Consider the following 21,516-nt stretch of genomic DNA (forward strand, 5'->3'; position numbering starts at 1 on the left):
GACCTTGGGTAAGTCATTTAACTTCTCTGTGCCTCAGTTACCTCATCTGTAAAATGGGGATTAAGCCTGCACCCCATGTGGGACAGGGACTGTGTCCAACCTGATGATTACCTATCTGCCTGGCACACAGTGAGCACTTAAGTGCCATTAAAAAAAAAAAAAAGGCAGCACGGCATTTTGGAGAGAGCGTGGGCCTGGGAGTCAGGGGATCTGAATTCTAATCCTGGCTCGGCCATTTGTCTGCTGTTTGACCTTGGGCAAGTCACTTCACTTCTCTGTGCCTCAGTTACCTCATCTGTAAAGTGGAGATTCAATACCTCTTCTCCCTCCTACTTAGACTGCGAACCTCCTGTGGGACCTGATTATCTTGCCTCTACCCCAATATAGTACAGTGCTTGGCCCGTGGTACGCGCTTAACAAATACCACAATTCCTATTATTATTATTATTGTTTTGCAATTCAGTTATTCAAAGCTCACTCAGTCATTGAGTTTCTGTCACAGATTCCTAACAGATGGCACCCTCCTGTTGCTTAGCACTGTAAAACCTCCGCATCTGAACACCACCTCCTTGTGCTTCCTGCTTGTTAGTTATTGTCTTCATCCTTTGTAACAGATGAAACTGCAGCCATATATTTATAGCAAGTTCTGCGTTCTGCGGGTGCTTTCAATTTTAGCCTTTTCCCTTAGTACTAGCATTCTAGGCTTTCAGATGAAGCTATGAGGCTGAGGTTCTATTGCTCTCACCTCCCTGCCTCTCCCACTTCAGTTTCCTGTTTGTGTGTATTCACGAGTGGTGGTTTAAAACTTCCAAAACATTTGCTTGCCAACATTCCTCAGAAATGGGCCCACAACTCAGTCCCCTGTAGTTCTGCCTTCCCTGATCGGAACGTGCTTCCTGGAGGAATCCTTTTCTTTGACCTTTGTAATTATTCTTGTTCAATCTTTCTTCGTGTTTTTTTTTTTTTTTTAGCTAAAATTCTAACACTCTCTCCAGTGTATTAAGGATGTGAGGGAAATTGATGACTAGAATGTCTCAAGTCTTTATGGTGATGAATGACTTTCACTGCCAAAGCTTTTATTGTCTGTGATTTGGGAAGAGGGGGGGAACTGATTTATCATGACTGACTGTCATGCCATTTAATACAGTTATAAATCCTGACGTCACTGACTGGTGGTCATGAACCAGAGAATCCCACTGGCCACCCTCCCCTTCCCCCGCTTTGTTCAACTTTTATAGATTCTCCTTTTCACAGGTCTAGGTTTGACTGTCAAAATTGGATTTGTCTAAACGGTGAGAGCTGTACTCTAATTTTCAAGAGCGTGGAAGGCACCCCAAGATGAACAAGGAAATTCTTCTGTGAAACCAAAGTATAGGTCACCAAGGTACTACGTCTACTATAAGAGAAAAGTAGAAGTCAATTCTTCCTAGGTTCATAGAGACTCCAAGTCGGTGAGCAAGTATTAAATTAAACCACCGACAGGTTTATTTTAGAGGGAGACATTTGAAAGTTTAGCTGGTAAGCATCCTGGATTCTTTTGAGATTTTCTTTCTCATCTTTCCTTTCCTCTACATTCATTCTCCATTGCTTCTGTAGTCTACCTTTCACGTAACTCCTTTCCTTGCTCCTTCTCTCACTACCACCTCCTTATTACCCTCCTGGAGCCAGCCATGGAGTTGTCGGTCATTCAGTCAGTTGTATTTGCTGAGTGCTTACTGTGTGCAGAACACTGTACCGAGTGGCTGGGAGAGTACAGTACAACAGTGAGAAGCAGCGTGGCTCGGTGGAAAGAGCCCGGGCTTGGGAGGTCATGGGTTCTAATCCCGGCTCCGCCGCTTGTCAGCTGCGTGACCTTGGGCAAGTCACTTCACTTCTCTGTACCTCAGTTACCTCCTCTGTAAAATGGGGATGAAGACTGTGAGCCCTACGTGGGACAACCTGATTACCTTGTATCTACCCCGGCGCTTAGAACGGTGCTTGGGACATAGTAAGCGCTTAAATACCAACATGATTATTATTATTAACAATGAACAAGACACATTCCCTGCCCACAGTGAGTTTACAATCTAGAGGGGGAGACAGACAGTATAAATACGGAAAGGAAGTGGAATTACTGCCGCTGGCTGATAACTGGTAGCCAGATCGTGTAGTATCCTCAGATAACCCTGAGGGGGGTGGAGAAGTTATTCTTAGTTCCTGGTCCTTTGGTGGAAGGAGGAAAATTGATTAGCTTAGTTGATAAAAACCATTGAGAACTTTTTTATTCGTTCTCCTTCACTTTCCATCATTGTTCTTTAACTCTCTTCTTCTTCAGTGCTGGACCTTGATGTTTGGATGAAAGAATCCCAGTCTCTGTGGCACTACTGGGGTGGAGCGGCATCTTTCCATGCACCTTGTAAATCTAACGTTAGTTCTTGGGAAATTTCTTCAAGAAGAAATAACCTGGGAGAATCGCAGCCCCCTTCTAGATTTGTTACCTCCTGGGGATGACAGATTGCAGGTTGATGCTCCCCATTCACTGAAAGGGCAGGGATCCCCTGGAGATCTGGTAAAAGGAAAATAAACACACATTTATGTAGATACTTTAGGAGCAGTTCTACCTGAAGGAAAGATTTGGACTGGAAGGCCCTCGGAGATCCCCTTTGTCCCTAAGTATAAATTATTGTATAATATTACCAAGTAGTTTTCCTGGTTTTGGAAAGTAACCTCTCACGCTGTCACTAACAAAAGAATTTAGTTTTTCAGACGCATGATTAGTTTAAATGAGCATACCTCTTTGTCCTCAGTGATTTTCATATAGACCAAGCAGTAATTCTCCTATGTACATTCCTTGTTGAAGACTATACTCATACAAGGACCCAGAGCATAATGCCATCCCCGAGTTCTGTTATGTAGGCAGCCCCCTGTCCGATGATGCACCACTAGATAAAGAAGTAGAAAACAGAATGAGAAAGGTCGGTATGACTTCTGGTGGATTGACAGGCAACAATGGGGACTCAAGTTCCATACCAAACTGAAAATCTGTAAAGCTGTAGTGGGTGCACGTGTGTTTTCACTACAGAAGGCGCCCGGCTTATGGAGAAGTTTCACCAGCAGCGCCTAAGAACCGTAGTAAACATCAAATGGCAGGATGGGATTGCAAACAAACAACGAATTCCTGGAATGCAGTAAACACACCAGTACTGAAGTTATGTACTCTCTCTGCACGGGAGAGAGTCGAGGGCGCAGACTCTAGTTTACTGCGTGGAAGGAGGCAATGGTAAACCGATTCCGCTTTTTTACCAAGAAAACTCTATGGCTCCACTACCAGAACGATTGCAGATGGAGAGCTGGGTGTTCTGGGAGAGATGCGTCCGTGGTGTCGCTATGGGTAGGAGACGACTGGACGGCATAAGACGAGACGGGTTGTTTTTGGTCCAGTAAGTGGTGGTGTTTACTGAGCCATTTACATTCTCTGGGCATACACCAGCAAAGTGTAATAGAGAGAAATATATATACATATGTATATATGCATTTTTTGTCTCATTACCTATAGTAATTGTCTTCATTGTTCAAATTCCTTGGACAGTTGCTCAACACTTTGCTGTATATTGTCTCTGTAAAAGCAGCCATTTATATGCGAGCTACTGGACAGGGCGACAACACTTCTAATTGAATATAACTTTTGTGCCATCTGAGTTTATTTGTTGATGAGATCCAGGAATTTCACCCAAGCTCCTTGAGGGCAGAGAACGTATCTACCAGCCCTTTTATATCGTACTCTTCCAAGAGCTTAGTACAGTACTCTGCACAGACCACTCAACAATTACAGTTGATAGATTAAAAGAGGGCAAAGAGAAAGGTGAACTTGTTCCTTCTAAGATAAAATCAGATCCTCATTTGTCGTCATTGCTGACGTACAGACCTCAGATTTAACAGTGATCTCTTGGTCTTAAAAAGGTACACTGAGGAAAGGGTAGCAGCGATTTGGATACTGAAGTTTTCAAACTGAATATTGGCTTCGCTTTCTTGCAGCTCACTGGTAGTAGAGTGATTACTAAAGAGACTGCCTTTCAATACCTGCTGAGCTGCTCTTATTAGAAGTATTGCTGTGCCGCAGAAAGGAAACAACAATAGAGAAACTGCGTTGTTTCTGCACGCGTTAAGAGCACTGATCAAACCACATGAGATCCCATTTCAGGCATAATGTGCATCGGAGGACAAAATTAGATTGAGAAGTAAATGGAGCCTAAAATTTCCATAGCTTTATCCGTCAAGAAGCTGTTTCATTGCGTGGTTTTAATTCTCCTAGTTCTTCCATTCGTTGAGTGTTGCGCTGGGTGAAGTACATTTTAGAAATAATGGAATGAAAAAAAGTCTTTAATTTGGTAGTGGTGGTGAGGTGTATCAAGGCAGCTCAGTTCTTAAATGGGAGTAGATATTATATGCGGACACTTGGCAGAAAATAGAGAAGTAGCAGATAAGTACTTGTAACCTTTCTTCCTGCGGTCTGGATCTTTGGGCGCTAATTCGTGTTATTCGTTGAAGGTCTTCTGTCCATCTGGAAACTTAAAAGCTTTTGATCTGTAAAATCTGACGTAAATACTAGCTGAGAAATAAGCCCTTTGATTTCCAGATTTAAACTTCAGAAGTAAAGTAGCCAATATTCATTTTTAAGATTTTCAATTTCTCCTTTTAACATTTCTCCTTAACAGGAGGAGGTTAATTTGCCTAAGGAGAGAGACCCATTCATTTTGATTTTAGTCTTTTAAAACAACGCTCAATAGTATCTCCAAACCGACGCTGATTGCAGCGAAAAACGCTGGTCTGATAGCATATCCTTTGGAATCCCAGATATTTGGATTTGTGCAAATGGCAACAGTGATGTACCCATAGTAGAGCCTGGGGATGGGTGCGTATCATCACATATAAGATGTATACGTGTTTTCAGATATCCTTCTCTACGCTGACTTTTTTTTGCCATTACATCTACATAAAAAAGGTGACCCAGTATCATCCTGTTGGCTCAATTTCTCCCAAACAACTATTTGTTGGAATAGAGTTCTCTTAGGTTGAATTCCACAACATGCATAATGCAAAAGTGTACAGATGCATAACAATTTCCTTGGATGTGTCTCTCCCACCCCATGATGCTTTTTCCAATTTGAAATCTGACAAAAAGGAATTGCTCACCGCAATGCTCACTGTCAGTCTCTGAGTGTATATGAGATTTGAGTTCCTATTTGAAGAGTTTTCCTGATGATGTAATGTAGACCTTTTCTGCAAGGGGAGAAACATTAATGTAAATAAGATAATAATAATGCTGGCGTTTGTTAAGCGCTTACTATGTGCAACGCACTGTTCTAAGCGCTGGGGGATACAAGGTGATCAGGTTGTCCCACGTGGGGCTCACAGTCTTAATCCCCATTTTACAGATGAGGTAACTGAGGCCCGGAGAAGTGAAGTGACTTGCCCCAAGTCACACGGCTGACAAGTAGCGGAGCCGGGACTCGAACCCTCGACCTCTGATTCCCAAGCCCGGGCTCTTTCCACTGAGCCACGCTGTACTACATCATTATTATCATTCTTAATAATAATCATTTTTATTAGTAATGATATATGGGAATTAGTAAACTGCTTGACCCCTGTGGAAAAGTACTTGATTTTAAAAATCGTTTCACACGCCTCATACTTATGATATATCCAACTTAGAAATATCAAAAAAAGTTAAACTTGTCAAAAAAGTAATTTTACTTAGTTTCTAAATACAAGTTCTACCTAGGATATTGATTGCATTTCTTGCCTCTAGGGAATTGAGAACTCTTAAAAAAAAAAAAAAATCTATGAATTTAAGGAGTGAAGTTTCCCTGGTGAGTTTGAAGAGAAGAGTCATAGACCAAACCTTATTTATTCAGTTCTGATAGAATATGTGTTTTCATTATGTGTTTTGGTTAGAACATGATGGCAAAATCAGAGAATGTTCTTCGAACATTGCCCATCTGTCCGAATACAGCGTAACATGGTGTTAGAGGAAAAGGTTTGTGTGCAGATGCGTGGTTTTAGACATGGGGTAATACAGAGTGAGTTTTCCTTAATGGAGGGATCTTCAAGAATACAGCCCCCATGCTACAGGAGTTACTGGCTGTACAAATAATAGGAAATATTGCAGAGCAATGAGAGAACATGTTTGTATCTTCTCCATTGCCAGTGTTACTGGCAGTTCCTGGTGGCATCTTGCGTCTTCTGTTACTCCAGATCGAGAACTTTGATTATGCTTTCAGCTTGCTAAATAACTACTTACTTGCATCATTTTGCCCCTTTTTTGCATATTGTTTGCAACCCCCCAAACAGAGGAAGGGCTATTACGTGGGGTCATATAAGGAATAAGTTTAGCCCCGCCAGGGGACAGGGACCACGTTTCATTTCCACCTGTACAGTTTTTCCCCAGGGCTTAGTACGGCGCTCTGCACACAGTAAGTGCTTGATAAAAACGGTGACTGCTATTAAAAGGGGGAAGAGGAGAAAAAAGAGAAGAAAATATGGAGGAAGGAAGGAGGGGAGAAGAAAGAGTAAGGAAATTTGGCACTTTAGACCGTTTGGGTGCCTACAAATGGCAATGGATGAATGTTCTGCCTCTTTCCCCACTTCTTTTTCTCCCCTGGAAAATTCGCACACTCAGTGAACAAACTCCTGCATCTGTCGCGTTAGCACATGCTGATCCCTCACTGAGTTTGTATCTCTACCTCATTGTAATGTTGCTGAGGGTTTCCAGCCCTGAATCCTGGCCAGAAGAACCCCTGGAATCACTTTAGGTGCGTCCGCGCTCGGTCAGCCCACATTGGGTCCTAAAATCCTGTACTTTTGTTCTAGATGCATTCTGTTTTTGGCAGGGGTTCAGGGCTGGCGAGAGACCTTTGACGGCCTGAGCAGGGCATTGGGGCCCAGTGCTCCACTTCTGGACTTGGATGGAAGGAGTGGTAGTAACCCTTATTGAGCACCCTCTTGGTACGGCACACTGTACTAGACACTTAGGGAGGACAGAAGTGATACATGGAGTGGTGTTTGCTGGCGTAGTAGCTCCACTTTTGAAATTGCCTCCTGTATCAAGATTGAGATCTTATTTTAAAGGACTCTGAACCACATCTTTCTCAGGTCAGCACCTCCCTAAAAATTGGTGCTTCTAAAACTTGTTCTGTAGGAGTTATTTCCAATTTGACATTCTGGTCACTACCCCAAATTCATGGTGTCTGTTCACTCCAGTAGTGAGAGTTGGATTCAATTCATGACATTTTAGAAAAAGGAGCTCAGCGGATGTATCTAGCAGTTGACCGTCCTCTTAAGTTTGAAGAAATTATCACGCCAGTGACTCAACTGTAAGTAAAACACACCACCTCTTTTTTGATGGACACCTTGAGTCAGAAAGAACGTCGCCTGGAAGGATGACAACATCGTTACTCCCAGATATTTTTGGGGGTGGTATAGGTTGGTGATTTTTTGGCTTGCCGAGGGAGTTCTGGATGCTTAATTCAGTGTAATTTTCTAATGTGTTTTTGGGGGCACATTAATTTGCAGGGCACTCCAGGAGGTCTGCCATCTCTAAGGCAACTGTCACTGATCAGGTCTTAGTTATCTTCCTGGCAAGAAGAACAATAAGCCACGAACTTAGATATTCTGGTTTTCTTTCTTTACAAGGCTTCCACTTAGTTAAACTAAATGCAGTCTATTTCTTCCGCTTTTTAGGAAATGGGAATTTAGCAAAATGTATTTGGGGTTTGGCAGAGTCTCAAATATCTGCAAAATCTGTAACTCTTCTGCCCCTTCCTCTGTTTTGGATTTTGTATCATTATGGGGACACATTTCTGCATGATCTAGACGTACGTTTCGAAGATAATTTTCCTGCAAACAATGTCCATTGGGGGCCCAGATCTACCTAGGTAAACCTCGTGTTGTGCCGAGCCAACGTTAGTGTGGATTGGGCCGTACAGATGGGAATGTCATCTTTGTCACCATTTACCACTGGCTCCACCTCTAAGCCTGCCTCGCGTACCCTGATGTCAGTACATCTGCCTGAATGACAGATTACGTTTTAGACTTTCATCCTCCAGGCTGCGTCTCCACTCTGCTGTCACCCTTAAGTGGCTACAGGGCAGTCTCCGGAGGCCAGAAGGCTGGCAGGAAGGTTGAGCGGGGAAGTACAGAGCCTCTTGTAACTTGTCAGTTGGGAATTACCCTGGGCTGATCATAAGGCCTCAGTTTCACAGAAAGACTGTCCTGTCTGCAAGACTTCTTCCTAATGCTTTTTAGCCTCCCCCTCCCCACATGCTGAATTGTGACCCCCCCAAAAAAAATAAAAAATAAGTAACCGATACCGAATTCTTCTTTTGTTCGCTAAGTTACCATCAGTGCCATTAAAACCCAGGGGAATCTGAAACTTTTTCAGACCAGACTGATAAAGATATGTCCTCTGATTGTAAATTTGGCTTCAACCTTAGTTTTGAATATACAACTAATGCAGTTCAGGGTTCTCCAAAAGCGCTTCCTAGAAAATCTAAGACATAAAGCTTTCCAGAGTAACTGGGGTATGCACTGGAGTGACCTCAATTTGCATTTTCCAATCCCCTTGTGTTTAAATTATATCCATTCATTTTCTTGTTTTACTTCCTTTATTTTTCATCTTGATTTTAGTGATTAAGTCAACACCGAAAAGATAATGTGCAACAAAGATGAACCCAGCTGTTTCTTACATATCGCCATCAAATGTAGATACTGGGATTTTCTATGCGTTTCTCCGGACCCAAATTTCAAGGAGTTACTAGAAGCAATAGAGAGTGCCTCAAGGAGGAGGATGAAGATTTTTTTTTTTTTAAAGGATTAGTATTTTTTCAAGGATTAAACCTTGGTTTATAACACAATTGTCATTTCAGCATCATCGTGCATTTTGGGAATCCTACATTTTACAGTTTTATCTGAAGGGACAATGATAAAGCAACAGAGTCATTTTTAAAGGGTGAAAGGATAAAGGTAAAATCAAGGCACTCCCTAGATTTGGGGAAGGTTCATATAAGTTACAATTTTTCATTTGGGCTCCTGTAACAAGAATTTTAGTAGTTAATATTAGACCAGAAGGATGTGAAACACTATTAAGCTTTTTGGTAACCCTTCACGTTGAAGAATTTATTCCTTGGGGTCAGGTCCATACTGGTAATAAAAAAATATGCTTCGACTTGACTTATTCATCTATTTTCGTTGTTTGAACTTCGTGATCAGAGAGAGGATTGTTTAAAGCATAAAAGTTTAAGAAATGCTATTAGGAGTCAAACCAGTGGTCTCATTTGATTGAAAGCACTTTGTGTACAGGAAAGGTTCCCGTTCCGTATGTTGTACTTTCTTAAGCCCCGAGTATGGAGCACTGCATGATCTATGTACATAATAAATATTATTACTATTCTTTCACCCCAGTATTCTGCCTCTTTGGCCTCTGTCAGCGGCAGAGAATGCTCAACAGAGCAGGGTGACGATTTCTCTCTTTGATAGTCATTCATTCATTCAATCGTATTTATTGAGCGCTTGCTGTGTGCAGAGCACTGTACTGAGTGCTTGGAAAGTCCAGTTCAGCAATAGAGACAATCCCTGTCCGCAACGGGCAGCAAAGGAGACACAGTAAGAGGAAGAGTCAAAAGGCAGCATGAGAAAAAAAGAATTTGTGTTTACTGAACACTCACTGGATAATAATGCCCTGGACTATGTCTGGCAAACACAAAGCAGAGAAATGGCATGCCCCCTGCCCACGAGGTGCTTCTTTCTAGTGGCGGAGGGGAATGAAAATATTTACAAATAGAGTAATTTAGGTGACTGAATGTCCGATTGAAAACGTACATCCATCCTGAGCACTGCTGAATATACAAGTGCTGGAGAAAACTGGTCCGTTGAAACAACTCGAGGTGCTGGGACTTAATCCATCCTCATGACTCTAGCTGTCCCATTTAAAATCTCCAATTTTTTCCTCTACATCCATAGTTTTCCTTCCAGGAACCTATTATGAAACCCCTTGTCCTTGAATTGATCCAAAAGCTTCTTGAACCTACCGATATTTTTGGCTTGCCCAAATTATTTGTAACAAATTACCAATGCTTACCACCTAATGTGTGGAGAAGTGTTTCCTTTCCCTTGGAACTCACCACCTTCAAGCTTACTAAGTGCTCCACCCGCTCCCCCACCCCCAACTTTCCTTGTGTTGTGGCATTTAGTGGATAATAAGCAGCGTGGGAGTCAGAGGTCCTGGCTTCTGATACTGGCTCCGCCATTTGTCTGCTGTGTGACATTGGGCAAGTCACTTAACTTCTCTGTGCTTCAGTTTCCTCATCTGTAAAATTGGGGATAAGACTGTGAGCCCCATATGGGATGATAGACACGGTCCTTGTCATTGTTTTGTATCTCCCCCAGTGCTTAGTACAGTACCTGGAACGTAGTAGAGTCTTAACAAATTCCATTTTATGAATTTGTAAACTTAAAAAATGCCCCCTTCCCGTCTATAATTTTTCAGACCTGAGACCCCTAATCTTTTCCATCTACCTTCTACCATAAAAGATGTTCTATCTCCTTAATCATTTGGTTGCTCTTTCCTGGGCCTTCTCCACCCCTGTTAGGTCCTTAAGGTGTGGCGATTAGAAATGCGTGCCTGATTTAGGCGGGCAGGGAACGTGTCTACCGACTTTGTTATACTGTACTCTTCAAGCGCTTAGTACAGCGCTCTGCACACAGTGAGCACTCAATAAGTACCACTGCTTGACTGACTGACGACAGACATTACCACCCACATTGTTCGTAAAGCTAGATCCTTCCCGGACTAACGGTTTTGTCCCAGACAGGGCCTGTCTCTGTTTGCAGACCTGCCTATTACTGCCTCATTGCTGCTGTCTATTGTTCGTAATATTTGAGTGAATATTTTATCCTCTTGGCACCCTGAGGCTTTTTTTTTTAGCATAAGGTCCAATTTTTCAGTCTCACAAGTTGTCTGCTGTGTGACCTTGGGCAAGTCACTTAACTTCTCTGTGCCTCAGTTACCTCATCCGTAAAATGGGGATGAAGACTGCGCACCCCACGTGGGACAACCTGATTACCTTATATCTACCCCAGCGCTTAGAACAGTGCTTGGCACATAATAAGCGCTTAACACATACCGGCATTATTATTATCGTTATGATTATTATAAGTTAATAAATCAACCCTCAGCAATGCTTACTGCCAGAATAGAAACGGGGGAAATAAGGCTTGTTATTAAATGCGTTTAGTTGAGCAACAGTGTGGGCTAGTGGGTAAAGAATTGGTCTCAAGCTCATTTGAAATAGCAGGAGAGAAGAATAAGAGCGAGAAAGATCTTCAGGCAAATGGGAGCCCAGCTAGCTTCTCTAAGTGGAGATTAAGATGGTGGATGACTCGCTTGGTGTTGACATCTGAATCCACAGAGCTAACTTGATTAAGGGCCCGAGGGAGGACACAGGTGTCAGTTTGCTTTGACAATACTGGGGGTAAACTCTGGAAGGAAGCTACTCTCCTGAGATTCAGAGCAACATCAGAGGGTGAGGTCAAGTTGGGGCAGGGACTGAGGTTAGCTCGTCCATGCGGAAACACACAGTGCCGAAATATTAAGGAAGTTGGGCTTTTCCATATTCTTCTGCGACACACAATCAGAGGGAAGAGTGGGACAGGACCAACTTTCCACTAGCAATTCTTTGGGAAAGGATCGCCATCTTTGCACCTACGGTGGTCTTCTGAAAATCGGATGCAAGGAATCGCCACATCAAGTGGAACTCAAGTTCCTCGACTTCTCTTTAATTGTTAATTACTTTTGTTTTCCATTAGCCTTGAGATACCTTTCGGTAAAACACATTAAAAGTCAGAATTTTGGATCTTATTAATCTGAAATTTATGATAGTTTCACCTTGTGGTTCCGCTTTTGCGCTCTCTACTCTGCCAAATGAAGTTAAGCTCTGATCCGGAGAAGTAACTCTTTGACCTTTACCGTGATGAACGTAGCCTCGGTTAAACTCCAAGCTCTGGGAAATGTGTCGAGGTTTTATGGAATTAGTGGGAGAGAGATACTGAGTTCTTGAATTCCTAAGCAGATTTAAAGAGAGTCAGATAAATCTGAGACAGGCCAGTGCGGACACCGGAAAGAGAAATTTAATCTTAGACCTCACGTAAAGAGACGTACAATTCGCACTTCAGAGGTCTTCTAAAATGTCGACATCTCAGGAATTCATGTTGGACTTCTTCCTTGAAATGAATGAGATTTCTTTTTAATAAATGTGATGATATTTATGTATTTTAATGTCTGTTCTCCCCCTTCAGACTGTAAGCTCTTGGTGGGCGGGGAACATGTCTATCAACTCTCTTGTACTGTACTCTTGCAAGCACTTAGTACAGTGTTCTCTGTACACAGAAAGTGCTCAATACATACTATCGACTGATGCAACGATTGAGAGTGTACTGTGTTAAGATAACAGTAGGCCTAATAAGTGGCCCTTAGCTTGTGAGCAAACCTTTTCAATTAGAGGATTCTGGAAATCGCAAGTGAAGAAATTTACGTAGGACACGTTAAAGAGAGAGAGCTTACCTGTTACAAAGAAGGATGTCTTTTTCTTACCCTTCTTAGATTTTCCTGAAAATATCTTGCCTTATCAACCAGATCGCAACTTTTTGAAATCCTTGAGTATGACCTGTCAATTACAAACTTACAGATGATGGCCCGGTAATCTTCACTTTTGAGATGAGGTGAGAAGAAAAGTAAAAAAAAAAAAAAAAAAAAAAAAAGCCAAAAAAACCAAAGCCTCATCTGGGGCCATCTTTGAGTAAAGTGTGTGTAATCTGAATTTTATGGTGTAGAGAACAGATTCCATCACAGCCTTATTGCAACATTGTGGACATTGCTCATTTCAATACCTCCTCCACTAATCTTTCCCCTATCGCTCCCATTCCCTGGCTACTAATTTCACGCAGGCACTTAAACATGATGGATAATTGTGTTCTGCTTATCAATGTTTAATTTAAGGGCTGTTCCGTCTGACCCGGATGCCCTCTGCTAGAGCTCTGCCTCATTATTGATTTCATGGTCACACCTGTGACATTACCTGCTTTGTAGGAAGTGGGCTTTGACATTCCTGTGAGGCTTTGCCAGTCAGACCTAATTGTCAAGAAGAATAATCGAGCTAACAAAATCATTACAGCTGATCTGTGCATTACTACTGTTTTATCTGCCTCTAATTAGGGGCCGGGGAGGCAACTGAAAACTGTAAGGCTGCCAAACTAGGTTTGATATTCAAAAGACTCAAGTGATTTTTAGAGTTCGCCGTAGGCTTTCCCAGAGCCCATCCATTTTTTTTTTTTTTTTTATAGATCTTGCTTTCGCGGACTTAGAAATCTTCAGCCCTGACTGGCTACATTTTAGAGGGGCCTTGCAGGATGTTCTTGTGAGAGAGTATGTCAAGTTCAGCTGTCCGGAAAGCCAAACATTTTGCGGATGGCTTGGGAATTATGTCAGAAAGACCGAATTCTTTTGAAAAAGAATCAAGTCAATTGCAGCACGTCCACCGTGGTTTCCATCTTGTAAAAGAGGCCCGACAGTGAAGACTTTGGCAGTCACGGTGGTTGTATATAGGTTGCATGCAGATATCACTCTTACCCTTACATGTGTTCAGAGTCCACCGAAGCTATATGCTGCAGACAGTGGAGTTCTTCCCGGAGAAACCCACTTTTTAAAAAAACCCTGAAACATTGGCATTAGAAAAAGAAGGCCGAGGTATCACTTCATCAGAGCGCATGTTTTAGCCTGTGGGTCACTTCCAAGCCACCTTCCTGGGAAGCTTTAGGGGAAGTCAGTTATATTTGTTGAGTACTTACGATGTGCCGGGCCCTGAACTAAACGCTTGGGAGAGCACAGTATAACGGAGTTGGTAGGCAAGTTCCCTGCACACAGTGAGCTTACAGTCGAGAGTAAGTCACCCTCTCTCTACTTAATTTAAATCTGTTCAGAATCAGAGACAATAATCCTCTATCGCCGTGGGTGCCGGTAAGATATAGTAAAAAAGAATGTGCGATCTTGAAATGTGCACGGTCCCTAAATACCTATTACTGATAGTGTGTTTGAGACTCCTGGAAGATTTGGAAATACGGATCGGATAATGCCTCAGTTGCTCTATCTGGGTAATGGGTAAAGGTACCTACCGGCTTCATGGGACTGATGCCGTAATTAAGGGAATGCTGTCTAGTAAATCCTTAGGAAAAATGGTATTCTACTGTTGCAAGGTATAATTGAACCAAATCTCAGTGCCTCAGCCTCTCCCTGCTTGTAAATAATAAGCTCCCTTTGGAAGCTGCATTAGCTGGCTTAGGTCTCCAGGGTGACACTTAGTACACTGAAGCCGTAACTTACAGGATAGTGTCCTGTTAGTCTGAAAGAGCACATGCTGCTCCCAAAGATGTTTCATTTTAAACAAGGTTGCATTGCAAAGGGAAAACCGGGCTTGTTATTTGTAGAATAAATAACCCATCAGAGACTATCAACTCCTTGAGGGCAGGGAACATGTGTTTTGCGTGTATTGTAATCTCCCAGTATGTACTCAAAAGGTGTTGAGGAATCACCAGTGAGTGAAGGAATTCTTTAATCGTTTAGTATTTGCTTTATTTAAAATGAGTGTCTAGTAAAGAAATAAGAAAGGAGCAACCCCTTGTATTTAACATCTTTCTCCCAGTGACGCCAAGTGCCTCATAGATTTCTATCTAATTCTTGCAGCACCCCTATAAGGTAAGTGAGGGGTGGGTGTTATTTCTGTACGCTAGAAGAGCCATCAAGGCAAAGGGGTTGCCTGAGGTTACCTACCAATGGAAAGATTCTTTAGCTCAAGTTCTTCACTGGACTCCACTGCTTCTCCTTGTTTAGGGTAAAAGTATAGAAAACCATTTAGCCGTAGCCATTCCTCTCCACTGTTTTGAGGCACAGATTTCACTGAAAGCCCCGAGACTCAGACTAAATCAGTCCTCAAATGTTATGGTGCCCAAACTAACTGTTCAAGTGCAAAACGTCTCCGTGTCTCCATAGTTTTCAACAGTATGGTTTAAGGACCTGTTGGATACAGCTTCCCGCCATAAACTCCCTTTTAATCCTGAAAGGAAGGGTTGAATTCTCTAAAACACTGCATCAAAACTAGACAGACGCGGCCAAGGGCCACACAGTTTGTGAAACGTATTTTTACTAAAATCGTATCTGTTCCAGAAAGCCTTCCCTGACTAATCCCTCCTCTCCCCACCCTATTCTCCCTCCCTTTCGCATCGCCTATGCGCTTGGGTCTACACCCCCTAAGCACCTTGCTACTGACCAAACCTGCATATTACTTATAATCTGCTTTTCCCCCTATCTGTAATTTATTTTAAGTAATAGACTGTACACTCCTTGAGGGCAGGGATCGTATCTACCAACTCTGTTATATCGTGCTCTCCCAAGCACTTAGTACGCTGTTCTGCACACAGTAAGCGCTCAAAATGCCTAGTATACATGCTTAGTATAGTTTTACACCCAATAAGTGCTCAGTAAATATTTCTTGATTGGTTGAGAAGAAAAAATAATCCAAGATGTTTTTCCTCCTATCGTTCTCTTCACTTGAACTCATTTCTACATTCAGTTTTATTCTATAGCAGTGTTGACAGCTCTGCAGAGGTTGCTGCAGCTTCCTGGTGGACCTCAACTGGGAGATTTCCCATGACCTTGGTGTGTTGTGTCACTTAGACGCATGCTGACGCACACCGTCCCAAACCTTTGAATCGTGGGCAGCTGAATTATGAACTCCTCAATGGATTGCGAACGTCTCTTGAGGGCAGGGATGATATTGGCTTAGTGGATAGAGCACGGGCCTGGGAGTCAGAAGGACCTGGGTTCTGTTCCCAGCTCCGCCACTTGACTGCCGTGTGAGCTTGGGCAAGTCACTTCACTTTTCTGTGCCTCAGTCACCTCCTCTGTAAAATGGGGATTGAGATGGTAAACCCCACGCGGGACAGGGACTGCGTCCAACCCGATTTGCTTGTATCAACCCCAGCGCTTAATACAGTTCCTGGCATGTAGAAAGTGCTTAACGAATGCCACAGTTATTATTATTGTTAATTTTTATATCTTTTATTGAATGTTCCCTCCACATGTTCAGTAAATACTGGTGACGGTGATGGGTGTGGGACACTGGGAATTCACTTGCCTGGTGTCTCTCCTGAAGGGTGTTTTGGGGAGAATTTCAGTCTTTTTGAGGGATGTCTAAGTGGTCTGGTGTATTCATATCCTAAGTGTCCTCAGGAGAGCTCTTAAGGCGCTTAGACTCGGGCTTGCTGCAGGAGATTGAAATTGGGGCCATTTTACCGTATAACCCCAAACTCAGATCAAAACCAGCCAAGCTGAATTTAGGACAATCCAAAGGAAACATGGGACAGCTCCAGCCAGGAGCCAGATTCCCAAACAAGCTGATGAGTATAATAGAGATCTAATCAGAACCACAAACTGAAACAGATAACATCAGAAAATAGAGTGCGAAGCTGAGGTTCGCAAGGTAATATTTAAAGCCACTGAGGTTAAAAACTGCTAGGATTTAGTGAATCTGAGTAACAGAAATCAGACACTGTGTTTTGACTATGTGGCTGCCTGAAGACGTTGCTCGGTGAAATGACTGGAAAAACTGTTTACTCTAAAATGACACCCCCCGTATTACCTCACCCTAGGTTCCCTTTTACCCCAGATATATCTTAAGCAGACAGAATTACTTTATCACATGAAATCTCTTCCGGCTAGGTCTCAGGGGAGCAGGCAGACAGGCTCAAACAGTTTAGAGTTTAGTAAGTTTAGAGCTTACAATTTAGTAAGCTCTAAACTGAATATCTTTTTCCACTTCTCCCCGAGGGAAACTTGACCTTAGCCTCAGGCGGGCTGGAGCTTTTCCACCTTTGGTAGAGGAACAAGTCTCTTCCCAGAATATTCCAATAGGTTCCGGGAAGTGTTGGCTAAACGGGTGGATACCCCCTCTTCCCTCTCCTCCCCCCCAACACCCACACACCATGAGGTTTGTAATCCATGTTCCCTCCCCTACAGTCTTCTGGCTGGCCATTTTAAAGCACCTTGCTCCAGCTGTGGCCTCTAACAAAAACTTATCTGCCTTCTAAGTGGCTGTGCGGATGACCATGCCTAGCTAGATCTGGACCATCCCCTCCGGGTACTGGTGATTTAGGTCCTGCTGTGGGACATGCCAAACCGTCAGAGACGCAGCGTGGCTCAGTGGAAAGAGCCCGGGCTTGGGCGTCGGAGGTCATGGGTTCTAATCCTGGCCCCGCCACTTGTCGGCTGGGTGACTTTGGGCAAGTCACTTCACTTTGCCGTGCCTCAGTTCCCTCATCTGTAAAATGGGGATCAAGACTGTGAGCCCCACGTGGGACAACCTGATTACCATGTATCCCCCCCCCCGCCCCGAGCACTTAGAACAGTGCTTGGCACATAGTAAATGCTTAACAAATATCATTATTATTATTATTGTCCAGCGATCTTCACTGCAGCATTTTCTACAACTGAAACTGCTGTGATCATTTCATGTCCCAGACCAGGTACTCTCAGATAATAGTAAAACTATTTATTAGGAACTTACTTTGTGCAGATCACTGAACTGTGTGCTGGGGAAGAGTACACAAGTGGGAATTTGACATTATAATAATAATGTCGGTATTTGTTAAGCGCCTACTATGTGCAGAGCACCGTTCTAAGCGCTGGAGTAGATACAGGGTGATCAGGTGGTTCCACGTGAGGCTCACGGTCTTAATCCCCATTTTACAGATGAGGGAACAGAGAAGTTAAGTGACTTGCCCACAGTCACACAGCTGACAAGTGGCAGAGCGGGGATTCGAACCCGTGACCTCTGGCTCCCGAGCCCGTGCTCGTTCCACTGAGCCACGCCGCTCCTCTATGGACGCTGTCTCTGGAGAGGAGGGGCGGGGGATGGAGGCAGACACATTTTCCGGGGACAGATAAACTTAAATCACATCTCTAGAAGCAGTGTGGCCTAGTGGAAAGAGCCCAGGTCTGGGAGTCACAGGATGTGGGTTCTAATCCTGGCTCTGCCAATTGCCTGCTGTGGGATCCTGGGCAAGTCACTTAACTTCTCAGTGCCTCCGTTTCCTCATCTGGGAATTGGGATTCAATACCTGTTCTCCCTCCCACTTAGACTGTGAACCCCATGTGGGACACAGGGCCTGCATCAAATCTAATTTTGTATCTACCCCAGCGCTTTGCACAGTGCTTGCCACATAGTAAGCGCCTAGAATATCACTATTACTATTATTATAATCATTATCATCCCTAGGGATCCTTTGGCCAATACACCACTTCATCCTTGCCCAAACTTCAGATGTGATGGAATTTCCACCATTCGCTTCGGCCAAAATCGTCAACCCCCCCCCCCCCCCCCCCCCGCCGTATAGCCAGGAGATCGGTACCACCGTACTGATGGTACACTGTGTTGTCGTACTATGTTCTGAATGTGAACTGTGAAAAATCCTCTACGGCAGAATTGGAAAACGTTGTTGCTATGGGGCTGTAATAATGGGGTTTCATAGCTATTTTCCCCATGCTCCCCTTCCCCCATCACCACCTGAATCCCCTGCATTTTCTAATATATCCTTTGAAGTAATTAATTACATCTCTAGTGAATTCATTTCTTTCTCTTATAATCAGGTAGATAAAGGGAGAATTTTTGTTGGTGCCCTGTAGTATTAAAAGTGAAGGGTTTTCACACTGTCAGGGTAATGAATCCTGCCAGGGTTTGAGGTGTCTGGGCTGGGAGGATCTCTGTGTCATGTGTCTGGGAGTGACAACCCCCAGTGGTTAATTACTGCCACAAGATGAGAGCTGAGCTAGTAGCAAAATGAGATAAGTTCATTATGAGCTAAATTTGAAGTTAATTGGATTCACATTTCCCCCCATTAGTATACATAGATAGGCTGTACCTAAAATTGCTCTTTATTATTTTTTTTTAAAGTTTTATTCGCGGGATAAACTGTTAATCTGCCCTTGGTTCTTTCAACAGGCTATTTGGCATGAAGGACACTTGGCACATTTGGTAGGTTGTCCTTCTGGGTGGTGGAATCAATGCCATTTTGGGTTAGAGTGAAGGATGTGTGTTGGCTTACGTTGATGCTCTGCGTTAAATTCGACCATCTCCACCTCAGGTCTTGTTAGTCTGCATGTGTTTGGAAGCTGATGAGTTAACGTGATGTTAACGTGATGTCCAACTATTCCAGTGAGGCTCACTTGCTTCCAGAGAGAGGTCTATTAGGTACTCCGCTCGGTACTGAATCTCCAGAGGATGAGGACGGATGGTAGGAGTAATATAGAGACGGACAAAAAAAAGTCCACAAGGGCTCGCCTTAGGGTTCCCCTCCCCAATTCCGGTAGCTACATCCTTGCACCGAATACCGTACGTGGTCCGCCAAAAACGACACGGCCTGTAATTATAGAGATTTCCGCCACGAGGACTTACCCCCAATCCCCCAGTGCTGTCCTGTTTTGTGAGTTTTCAGCAGGGTTGGACGAGCTCTGACTAGCTAAGCGAGGCCATTCCCGAGATCGCCGCATTCCCACAGCGTCGGTATATCCTGTGTGACATCACAAGGTGAGAGTGGGGGTGTAGGGTTAGGGAAAGAGCAGGGGAGGAGTTTGGCAACTAATTGTTGCTTCCCTCCCTCAACACGTGTAGACTGCTCAATTTCTGATGAGACTGAACGTCCTCTGGGGTATCTGTCCAAACGGCGAAAATAAGAGCTGTAGAAAAACACCTGCAGTGGAGAAAAATTTTAGGTAAGCATACGATAAATAGAGCATGTCTTCTTAGAAGGAGATTGGAAAAACATATGAGAGGGCATATGCTCTATCATGCGTTTACCTAAAATTTTCTCCTCTGTAACTATCTTTTTGGAAAAAAGATAGGAAAAGCCACATACGTGCACCTGAAATGGCAAAAATCGAATTAGGTGAAAAGGCACCGGGATCACTGAACATATCTACCGCTGATAATATTAAGCGAGTCAGTCCCTGGGAAATATAACTGTATGAGAAAGCCACACATGATTTACCCGAGATGTGATAATATTCCATTAGTTGTAGGAGTTATAGAATGAACCCAAGTAGATTAATTTTATTTATTTATTTGAAAATTCATTATGTGCCATCAATAAAATATTGGACTCAATTTGGAGTGATATCAATAATTTTTTCCAGGAAAAAATGAAATGAAGATGTGCTTGGAAATTAAATTGAATTCATGAACATTACTCCAATAATCTATCACTTAAATACAGTTTTTGAAATTTACATTATTTAAAATCTATTAGAAGCTCTACCAACTGAAAGAATGAATTTAAACACGCAAAGAGGATACAGTATCTCAGAGATCTTTTACATATTCATATGGATTTTATTCCTTATCTAGAATCGTTCAACTTATTTCTTTTCCGTGAAGAAATGCTTCAAGACTGTTTAGAAAAATCATTTAGAATCGCAAGGAATGGGTTCTGTAAGCTCAACACCGAATGCAAAGCTGAAAATGCCCACTACAAATTTTTCAGAACAATACTCATTTTCTGATTCAGCTCAGGGCTTTTTTTTTTTTTTTTTTTCCTATGGAATTCACGTGATCAGAGGTCCAGTACCTCTTTTAGTGGGAGAGATGAAAAACATACTTTAGCTATTAAATATACATCAGTAGTCAATAGCAGGAGAGAAAATACCTAATCTAAGAAAGACTGTTTTTAAACTACCAAACACTACTCAGCCTCCTTCCTCACCCCCCAAACTCTCCATTTTCTCTCCTCTCACTCCTCCCTCCCCACCGCTCTCTTCCCATTTTTACAGCCAGGCCTAGACCCTGAAAATATTTTTTTTTTGGATGCTATTTGACCTGAGGAGGAAAATAATTCTTCATATCATTATTATTTCTCAGATTAACCTGAGAGTTATAGAATAATGTGGACGTTAACCGAGTACATTATAATAGTCTCTGATTTAAATTCACATCCGGTTATGCCTCTTCATTTCCTTTACCAATCTAAACAACGAAGAGGTATTTCTATGAGATATCGTCTATCAGGCAGGCGTAAGACTGTGAGTACAGGTAGCAGGACTGACTCTTAGATGACATCAGAATGACTCTGAAATTAAAGAGCTATTTATAGCAAAGCCAGCAGTGCGTCATCAACACCTTGAAGTTCCTTATAATTCTGATACTAGGAATACCTGCGCCGTGCCAGACAGATCAAGTGAATGGACATGCACGATAAGACTAGGATACCGAGGCAGAAGAGATTCAAGGCTCTGCCAACTTGCTTGCTGTGTGACCTTAAGCAAGTCACTTAACTTTTCTGGCCTCAGTTTCCTCAGCTGTGAAATGGGAATCAGATACCTGTTCTCCCTCCTACTTAGACTGTGAGCCCCACGTGGGACTGGTACCGCGTCCAACCCGATCA

The 21,516-nt window shown here is 43.0% G+C and overlaps 1 protein-coding gene and 1 long non-coding RNA gene across 3 annotated transcripts in view; one reads left to right on the top strand and one right to left on the bottom strand.

Moving 5' to 3' along the window:
* Nucleotides 1-21,516, top strand: part of PAX5 (paired box 5) — a 251,331-nt gene that overhangs the window by 152,026 nt on the left and 77,789 nt on the right. The gene's annotated exons all lie outside the window — the stretch shown is intronic.
* Nucleotides 2,240-19,630, bottom strand: LOC114808227. Its single transcript, XR_003756073.2, has 4 exons — nt 19,536-19,630; nt 5,173-5,259; nt 2,773-2,921; nt 2,240-2,545 (listed from the first exon to the last, which is right to left on the bottom strand). It is a non-coding gene; the product is annotated as an uncharacterized LOC114808227 (long non-coding RNA).

Source organism: Ornithorhynchus anatinus, chromosome X5, assembly GCF_004115215.2.
Source record: "Ornithorhynchus anatinus isolate Pmale09 chromosome X5, mOrnAna1.pri.v4, whole genome shotgun sequence".
Taxonomy (NCBI): Eukaryota; Metazoa; Chordata; class Mammalia; order Monotremata; family Ornithorhynchidae; genus Ornithorhynchus; species Ornithorhynchus anatinus.